We start from the raw sequence: 8175 nt of genomic DNA on the forward strand, positions 1-8175 counted from the left end.
GACAACAAGTTCTTCATCTAATGTGGAAACAGAAGCAAGCGTGATGACAACAGTGGATGTAAGCCATTACCATTTTCCTGGTCCAATAGAATGGGGTCCAACTTCTCAACCCAAGCAAGAGTGGACTGGGTTAAACATAGAGGAGTTTACCTAGGTAATGAAGAAGGGATTCTGATATCCTGCACATGCATTTGATCCTCCCAGCTCACTGCCCCTTCTACACTGACTTGTCTTTCTTTGTATTGTACTCTAGAGCAGCATAGGATGGGGGGGGGGCGGGTAATGGATTAAGCTTGGCATCTATACACACAAAGATAGAGACAGTCATACTTTTCTTAAAATCACTCCCAAGGGAGTGGGAGCCTTGGACATTTAATAAGATCCCAAGAAGTGCTGAAGTTTTATCTCTAATTATGTAGCAGCTGGAAGGTCTAACCCTTGACTTGAAAAGGGAAGGAAGAAAGAAAGAAAGAAAGAAAGAAAGAAAGAAAGAAAGAAAGAAAGAAAGAAAGAAAGAGAAAGAAAAGGAAGGAAGAAACTTTGAGTGATTTTATTTCTATTTAACTGTTCAGGTTTTCCTGTGATTTACCAAAACTTTTACTGCGAAGTAAGCACAAGAATAATGAAAACATTATATATCAGTTTCTTCTTAAAATTATTTTGTTTGCTGTGTGTGTGAGAGAGGGAGGGGAGGAAGAGGGGGAGGGAGGGAGAGAGAGAGAGAGAAGAGAGAGAGAGAGAATGTGTGATGTGTGTGTGAGAGAGCACAGGTGAGCACATTTATTGGCACTTTTATCTTGTTTGCAACATGGTCTCTTCCCGTCCAACACTGTATACACCACTGTACAGCAGAACTAGGAGCTTCCTATCTTGCAACATGGTTATAGATACGTGCTGTCACAGGGCTTTATCTGAGTTCCCAAGATTCAAACTTCACTCCTCATGCTTGCATGACAAGCATGAGGCCACTGAGGCCTTTCTCCAGCCTTTCTCCAGTTTCTTTTAAGACATAATGCAAGCAATTCTTCCCAACTCTTCAGTTAACATTATCTCAAGAAGGATTCTAGCTGACAAAAAATATGCTTTCATGATGTGTCTTCTGGCCTCTAGATCAGTGGTTCTCACCCTGTGAGTTGCATCAGATACCTTCCTGTCAGATAATTATATTATGATTAATAACAGTAACAAAATTACAGCTATGAAATTGCAAAGATAGTAATTTTATGATCAGGAGTCACCATAGTATGAGGACCTATACTAAAGGGTTGCAGCATTAGGAATGCCAAAAATCCACTGCTCCAGATGGAGGAAGAATGTTATCCTGCAAGGCTTACAGGGAAGACATTCTCCCTTTGCCATCTCTACTACACAAGCAAAAAACATTTCCAGACTGCTACATCCCAGAAGATGTCAGAACATCCACCAAAAGGAGGCATTGTGAGCCTAAAGATCCTCAAAGGAGCCCTGTGGAAGGATGGACTTCAGTTCCAGGGGTGTACTTTCAGTTTCATTAGAAAGAAAAAGAGGGATCCTGTTTGACAGCTGCTGGGGAACACAGAGGGAAGAGTTGAGGTTCATACCAACTTATTTTGTTTGTCCATTTTACTCCCCTTATCAAAATACAAGCATTTCTTGTTTTGAGAGTTGTCTGAAATAGATCACTGACAAGAGAGGGCAAGTGGGCTATAATTCATTCATCTATGAAGGGCAGATCTTCCCGGGAGGACAGTGGGCATCGATAGTATGACTTCTACTACAAGGTCATACTTCTACAAGGTCAACCTGCCTGTTCACTTTGCTGGGATTGGGATAGACTTTGACTTTAGAAAGGTGGTCTCTAATGTTATGAATGAAAGAAGAAATGAAGTAAAATTTGCTAAAATCCTAGTTGTAGTTTCTTAACACGAATTGTCATTTAGTACCTTGTTTTCCCCAGAGTTTGACAAAAGTCTCACGAGAACATTAGAAGTGAGTCCATGGGGCTCTCCAGCAGATACACCACCCACATGCACCTCACTTCATCTCTAGACCACAAGCAGACGTAGGCCCCAAGTATTGCACACATTGGGTGATGGGACTTTCCCAATCAAGAGTATAGAAATTTGGCCTCCACTGCGAGGTGACAGCTCCCAGTATACAGATAGATCTTGGAACCAAAGTCCTCACAAGTTATTGCCCTCGTACGTAATGTTGGCTGGTAGAATTCTGGCTTTGCTCTTTTGCATATCACATGCTTGGTGGGAATGAGAGCAGAAGTATACACGCTGAATAGTCACTTTTTAGTTCCCGTCTTTTCTCCCTTCTTGCTCAATATCCTGAGGCCACAATTGAACTGTTTTTTGTGTATGTCAGCCTGGAACAGGGAGGAAGGGGCAGCTCATTCAACCATTCCCCTACACATAGCCTGGGCGAGCACCAGAATATGCCACTATTCTTGGAGTTTTAATGCAGGACAGATACAGAAGCTAAAGTAAAGGGATCCAAGCCATGGGCCCTGGGAAGATGCACTAAATGAGCCTCTCCATCTGTCTGTCTCCCTCTGCAGCGACCAGGTAACGACTATACCCAGATCTCTTCTCTCACATCAATGTACAGATTTTTACAGCAGGGAATAATGCTACCTCCAAATCCTGGCAGGACAGACTGTGCTGCTGAGTAAGTGAACGAAAGGTGCATGCTCTGTTGGAAAGCAGCAGGGGAGATGGACAGCAGATGCTAAAGGTCAGCCTCATCTAGGTCATTGGAGCCAGGGACCTGTCTATCACTTGCGTTTGCGGGCCTCTTGTGCCTTGCAACCTCTGGTCTTGCGCACGCCTCTGGTCCAGAGGTGTGACCTCGTTGCCAGCAGAGCTGGACGCCAATGACTTGCCTCGTTCTGGCTTTTAATAAATGTGGGTTTGTCCTATGATGGAGGAGTGGGGGAGCTGCATTCAGTCTCCTTCAGACGTTAAGGTACGGCAAGGCATAGGGTTTCTGTGAGATTCCCACACTGGCAAAGGAAAAAGGCCCCAGCCAATGGCCCTCCTTCTCCAAGGAGGCCCTGGCAAACTTGAGAGATGATGACAAACTGCTACAAGTCAGCCACGGGAGACTTCTGAGAGTGACCAATAACTGAAGATTTGAGTTGCAAGCTTTGGTCCTCTTGTGTGCTCTGCTGTGGGCTGCTTTTGAAGAGTGTAAGACCTTTGCTGTATTTATATTGAAGTCATTAAAGGAGAATGAACCTTGGACTCTGCCTCCCATCTATTCCGTAACTGTGAAAGAACCATATAATTTCTCTAAGCTTCCTTCTTTATAAATGGGTATAATAGTAGTACTGGCCTCAAACATTTGCTGTGGGGATAAAGTTGTATATTAAGTACTAATATATAACACTAAATTATTGATACTTGCTATATGAAATATATTGGTACTGGGTACAGACTAATTCATACAGAGAAACAAGAGTGTGCAGTCCCATAAGCAAAGTCATGGGTAGATGTAGCCTTTCTCTTCCTGCTAAGAGGGGAACTCGCTGAGCAGATATACATAGAGCAGCATACTTACATACATGTGTAAGATCAGACGCAGACTTCAGTGAGTCTAATGCCCCAAGAAACTAGCAACAAACAACAAGAGGTGAAGGGGAGAGAGATGTTATTCTTTCCAACACAATCCCAACATTAGACCCTTCTACTCAGGGCAATCATTGATAGCCAAGGACTTGTAGCAAGTTCTGGGAACACCGAAAAAAGCTGGTCTCATATCTCAAGACAGGGAAAAAAGGCTGGCAAAGACTTCATTTCCACAGACTTAATTCTACCTCTCTGTCATCTCCATCTCTTTAACAACTATTGGGGTCTCATTCCCTCCCACTTCTTCCCTTCCAGCTCCACTTCCTTTCAGAGTAGTGTCTGGGGCAAATGTTCATCCTGAAAGTAAGCGCTGCCTCACAGAGTGGTTATACTGACATCTAGTGGCCAAAGACTAAGTTCACATGGTGGCTGGGACGTTCTCAGCACAGTTCTCAGCACAGTTCTCAGCACAGTTTGCAGCCCCAAACTTGGTATCACAAGATATCAACGAAGGGCACTTCCGGGACGTACCAGAGCTATAAATTTGTCTGAAGTCATGCTGGGACCTACCTTTGAGGAAATGTTACTAAAAACTTAGTGGAAGTAAACGGTCTCATTAGAAGATTCGGGCTCTCTGGGCTCCTGAGGTTTGGGGGAGGATTGTAGCTTCAACATGAAGATGTAAGTTTGGTTTGCGTTCAGCCGTGTGCCCACTGCGAGTAGTAGGTAAATGAATGAAATGTCTGTGCCTTGGTTTCTTTATCTGTAAAATGGGCATGAGCTAAGTGTTTATTAAGCGGCACCCCGAAATTTCCAGGGCCAGCATAGGTTATCTGTTATCCAACAGTTATCACAGTAAGGAGTGCAGTGTACGGGGAAGATAAAGACCCTGAGTGGGGTCCGATGGGTCATCTGGACAGACATCTTACCCTGCTTCTTTTCGGTCAAAATGTGGGGCATTGAAAAGCCCAGTGTTTACGGTTCTATCTCTTTCTCAGACACTGTGACTCTATGTAGGGTCACCAATTAAACTGGTTTAGCCGTAAAGCCCAATTTGACATATTTTCCTAAAGCTTAGGGCCACGCCTATTTTTAACTACTGTACAGTTGCTGGGTGTGAGAGGAAGGATTGGAATCGCCCCTGCATTCACCACTAAAACAAATCAAGTATGTGTCCAGACAGAGGTGAGAAGCCGACAGGAAGCTGTGGAAGCCAAAAAAAAGTATTTTCCATCAGAAGGTAGTCTGGAGATTCTCTGATAACGTGGAAAGCCCCAGACTCACCTTGTGTAATTTGTGTGGCACTGCTAACCAACCTAGTTCCACGCATAGAAAACCAGGAAAGTTACAGGGCTCTGTATAAGTTCAGTATATTATCCTTTGTGTGATGATTTGTCTTAACTGCCAACTGGATGGGATTCAGAATCACCATGGAAACATGTCTATGAGATGTTGTCTGATTACGTCAATGAGCCTCAACTGAGATGGGGTCATTCTATGGGCTGGGTTTTTAGACCACAAAGGGAGGGGTGACTGAGCTGAACACAGCATTTATCATTCCTTACTTCCTGATTGTAGATGTAATATGACCAGATGCCTCGTGCCCCTGACACACCATAGATTCTTAGCACCAATGAACTATATCTTCAACAACTGTAAGCCAAAATAAAACATTCCTTCTTCCCATAAGTTGCTTTTTCTCTTCACATATTTTGTTGCAGCAACAATACTGAGCTGACTCACTCAGATAATCACCTGCTGGGGCATGCATCCAAGGAACAGGTCAGAACAACATATGACCTTGCTTGGACAGGGTAAATATTACCACTTCTTTTCTGTTCTAATCACCCAATACAGCTGGATGCTACCCAGGGTCGGGAGTGGGGAAAGCAACAAATGGTTAACTTGTGATGTAATCATATGAAAAATGCTTTCTACTTTTCTCTCTAAACCTTGTCCAGGTAAGCACTTGGACCCTCATAGAAATCTAGCACAAGGTATTTCAGATAAGGGGACATGTTTTAGTTTCCAGTGATTTCTGTTACAAAGTACCATAAACTGTGGCTTGTAACAACAGAAGGAAGTCTTAAATCAGGCCATAGGACCTAGACAATCCTCAATGGCGCCCTCTCTCAAGAGGCTTTCATTCTATCCCATCAGACCACTGAGGTCCTCTTGCTCGAGCGCCTTCTAAAAACAGTGCCTTGTACAGACTCCGTACTTCTTTTTTAAAGAATTATTTATTTTATGTCTATGAGCACACTGTTGCTCTCTTCAGACACACCAGAAGAGGGCATCAGATCCCATTGCAGATGGTTGTGAGCCACCATGGGGTTGCTGGGATTTGAACTCAGGAACCCTGGAAGAACAGTAGGTGCCTGGAGCTGGCAAGTGACACTGAACACAGCATGGGTATCCTTCAAGGTTCAGAGGGAGGAGGGAAGGGATGACATGGGATTCAGAGGGGATGAATGAGATGGGATCTGGAAGGAAGGTAGGAGATGGGTCAGAGGTGCCTGCACTGTCACATTCTGGAGAGTAATAGTTCAGAAGACTATCTGCTTCTGTTCTGGAAACTTCCATACCCTTCACTTAATGTCTGTTTTTTACTTTTCTTAGAACTCCAAACTCCTCCTTGAGTAGCAACTGCCACCTGTCTCAGTTTGTCACCATCTGAGCAGATCTCTTGTCTCAGATCTTTTCACACACTGGGAAGGAAGTCTCTAGAAAACCCCACAGATGCCCCCATTCCTCTAGCTCCCCATATTCTTTTAATTTTTAGGGTTTTTTTTTTGAGGTGATAAAAAGGACTCCATGCCTAGGAACATGTGGCAATGTGCTCGTGGGTGTTGGGAGTAATATAGAAGCTGAGGAGGTGGGGGAAGGCAAAGAAAGCATCTTTTCTCCATATCAAGGAGTTTCTCCAGCAGTATGATTTTTATAGGTATTTAGCATGATGAATTTTCTGCTGTCGTTTTGAGAGAGCAACCACAAGAAAGAGCAACTGAAAGCTAAGACAATTGGAGGAACCAGAAAAAGTGGAAGAACTTGTCCTGCATTATACAACAAACAGTGATCTCCCAAGAACCAAGTCAGCAACAAGCAACACATGTGTGAAAACTTTACAGTTCTCTATAAGCTAAAAAGTTAGAAATGTAATTTCTTCAAAGGTAACCTTTAATTTCAAACACTTTGGTAATGTAAGCTAAAGGGACTTTAAAGGTCCCAAGCAGATGTAGACTAAATTTGCTGTAATATTATTGTTTACACACACACACACACACACACACACACACACACACACACACACACACACAATTTGAAGCAAAAGAAGCCATTTTAAGACTGTTCATTGTTCTATAGAATCTACAGAATCTATACCAGCATCCTCTGTGTGCCCCACTTTCCATTTCTGGTCAAGTCAAGATGTCAAAAACTAACAGTTTGAAAGATATCAGAAGCACATGGAAAGTTGTATTTAATTCCTCCATTTTTTTATGCACAATCCTTTTGAGAGTCATGACAAACTAAAGACAGTGTGCACAAGTATTTGAGAGACCAGGGATATCCTGCCAGTTCTAACTTAGGGAATTATAGAGATTTCCAAGCTCCTAGTCTTTGAGGAAGGGCACAAAAATCCTACTGATGGATACACCTTGAGAATGCAAGGCATTCAGGAGCTGTGTAGCTCACATCTGAACTTTTAAAGGTTACCAGATGCTCTTGCTTCCTCTCCCTCCGTTTATATGGCAGAAACAAGGAAAGGGTTCTGGGTAACAGAGTACATCGGGTAGCATTAGAGCCAATGCTACAATGCAATACCCACAGGAATTCTTCTGCCTAGAATGCAAGCTGACCTGCCACAGGAAAGTAGGCAAGCACACACAGCCTTGGGAGAGCCCACAGCTGACAGGGGTATCCGTCAGGGGACATTTTACCTCAGAGTGTAAGCCACAGGGGATAGGACATTGCTGGTTGGTGGGATATCGCAAAAGCATCTCCACCTTCTTATTTCAAAAAGGGTTGTCATTATTGAGACTGTCACTGAGACTTCTGCCAATAAATCCTCCCACCCATGCCCTGCCCTCTGGGGCAGTAGGCTCCTGCCCTCAGGAACTTAAGTTTGTGGTGAGAGACAAGTTCCCACATCCTGTTGAGAAAGGGGCCTCATACTCACTCCAGTCTCAGAGGCTCCGCTGATTGGAAACCCACTACAGCCCTTTTGCAATGGAATAGAGAGCTCAGAATGGATTCATGGCTGAGGTCAACCAAAGAGGTGAAGAAACCATTTCCCAACTGTGATCAGTCACAGAGAAATTTAAGTAAATTCCGTTCCTCAGCTGGTGGTTTCATGTACATTGTAGGAGAAAGTTCCAGGCCTGAAGTTGGAATGTTTGCATGGGAGGAGGCCTGTCCTAAAGAGGGAAAGGAAAATGCATCTCACCAAGTAGACAGTGTACACACTAAATATGCAAATTATAATTAGCTCAGTGTGTGTGCAGTGCCTTTGTAGGGAAAATAAAGTTCATTGTAAGTCTGTTGTTCTTTAGTGAGACTTGCAGTTTTTGTATTTGATTAGGATTTTGTTGCAAGTATTATATTTTAATCTTCCAATAACCCT

At 43.4% G+C, this 8175-nt stretch overlaps 1 protein-coding gene across 10 annotated transcripts in view; it reads left to right on the forward strand.

Annotated features, from left to right (window-relative positions):
* The window catches only part of Fyb1 (FYN binding protein 1), a 148526-nt gene that overhangs the window by 43760 nt on the left and 96591 nt on the right, over positions 1-8175 (forward strand). Inside the window, exons 1-2 of one of the 10 annotated variants that reach the window (XM_039102835.2) lie at positions 2186-2552; positions 5276-5368. The exons of the other annotated variants lie outside the window; for them this stretch is intronic. The gene's annotated coding sequence lies outside the window, so the exon portion shown is untranslated. Of the gene's footprint in view, positions 1-2185; positions 2553-5275; positions 5369-8175 lie in introns of those variants that run through there. 10 annotated transcript variants of the gene reach the window in all.

Source organism: Rattus norvegicus, chromosome 2 (genome assembly GCF_036323735.1).
Source record: "Rattus norvegicus strain BN/NHsdMcwi chromosome 2, GRCr8, whole genome shotgun sequence".
NCBI lineage: Eukaryota > Metazoa > Chordata > Mammalia > Rodentia > Muridae > Rattus > Rattus norvegicus.